The sequence below is a fragment of the Tursiops truncatus genome, chromosome 9 (assembly GCF_011762595.2).
Source record: "Tursiops truncatus isolate mTurTru1 chromosome 9, mTurTru1.mat.Y, whole genome shotgun sequence".
In the NCBI taxonomy this organism is placed as follows: Eukaryota; Metazoa; Chordata; class Mammalia; order Artiodactyla; family Delphinidae; genus Tursiops; species Tursiops truncatus.
The window spans coordinates 57,360,449-57,362,118 of record NC_047042.1 but is presented as its reverse complement, the minus strand read 5'-3'; positions in this window follow the sequence as shown (position 1 = coordinate 57,362,118).

Sequence of the window (1,670 nt, the reverse complement as noted above, 5' to 3'; positions counted from 1 at the left end):
AAGATTTCTCCATTTCCTTTGGAGTGTTCTCCTTTCCTCACTCCGTGCAGTTCTGGGCTGCCACTCATACTGCCCCCATCATAGAAGCTGGCATGTGATACAGGTCTGGTCGGTCATACTATCCCAACCTCCTGACCATACACTGGCCCAGTGGTAGGCACATGACCCAAGCTGGGCCAATTAGAGTCCCTCTCTGGGATATTTACATGAAATTGGGGGCAATTCGCCCAAACACAAAAATGCTGAGTTTTGTTGAATTTCTTATGGAAGATGATAAATAATGGAGCATTTCCATTGGGGTTTAATGTGGAATGAAACCTAGCAGGCCATGTAGATACAGTGGACAGCAAAAGACAGAAAGATGCAAATAAGTTAAGGACAGATACATTATAAAAAGGGCTTGAGCTTCCCCAGGCCCTGAACTGGTAGTCAAAGATTTACCTGCATCACAGGTAAATCTGAGACAGGACGGCTCCCAGTGACATATGGATGACAGGGTCTAAAAACCAGAGGTCAACAAGTAGAACTTGCTGGGACAGACGCCACCAGAAGGTCCTGTTATATAACTTTTAACAAGCAGAATGTGCATCAGCTTGTTTGCCTTGATGGAATTTCCTGCATGAAAGGAGCTGTGTGTGAAAGGGGAGAGGGATGCTAGGTTTTCAGAGGAGGTGTAGGCTGGTGCGCTGTAAAGCTTTGCATAACTGGGAGCAAGCTGAGGTGGGGGTGGTGTGGGGAGGGGTACTGAGGCAGTTGCAATACCTGTGTTTCAATAGTGCCACCATGTGGCTGTGATACCAGCAACAGCTTAGCCCCAGCCTAATATGCCACCTTGGTTGAACAGCTGAATTTCTAGTTTTCTCTTCTGTAGGTGACCTATGTGGGGCTAACCTCTCAGTCACTGGGGTGTATGGATTTCATATGGTGGGAGATGAGGAATGGTTAGAGAGTGGGGATTACTGAGAAGAAGGATGTTTTCATGATATCAGAGAAGTATTGTTTGGGTAACAAAAATAGGTGGGTCTTCATTTTGATCCCCCGAAGGGGAGTTTATAGATGTCCTGGAGTTCGCTTGTGCCAGTTTGCCAGAGTTGATTATTAAATTTTTAGAAATTTTGCAAGCTCATTGTTAAGCAAAAACGTCGTGAAAAATTGACTACATATGTCAGATTTAATAACAATAGATTTATCAGGAAAAGAGTTAGCAGACTGGGCTGCAACTCCATTTGTCAAATCATAATTCAATTGCAACCATATTTTGGCCACAGATACAAAAGTTTGGCAAAAGCAGTGTGTAAGAATCCATTGGCTATGTGGCAGTTACAATAAAAGTATTGTATATTTTATTATTATTTGTAAAGTTTATGCTACACATTCTTTATTTTATAAAAATTTACAATAAACATATATATATATGCACACTCCTTTTCCCTGAAGAGTTGACTATCATTTACTAGCACACTACTGCTTATAGGTTATGTGTTTATAATGAATCGCTAATAATTACAAAATATAAATAATGCATCACGTCATTCCACTCACACCCACTTAGTTCCAGAGCAATATGATTCCATCCTGAGTCATACTCCATCTATGCTACAAAAAAGTTCAGGCTGTTACCAATACTTAATAGGAATACACATTCAGTTGTTTCCTTAAGTACTTTGTTG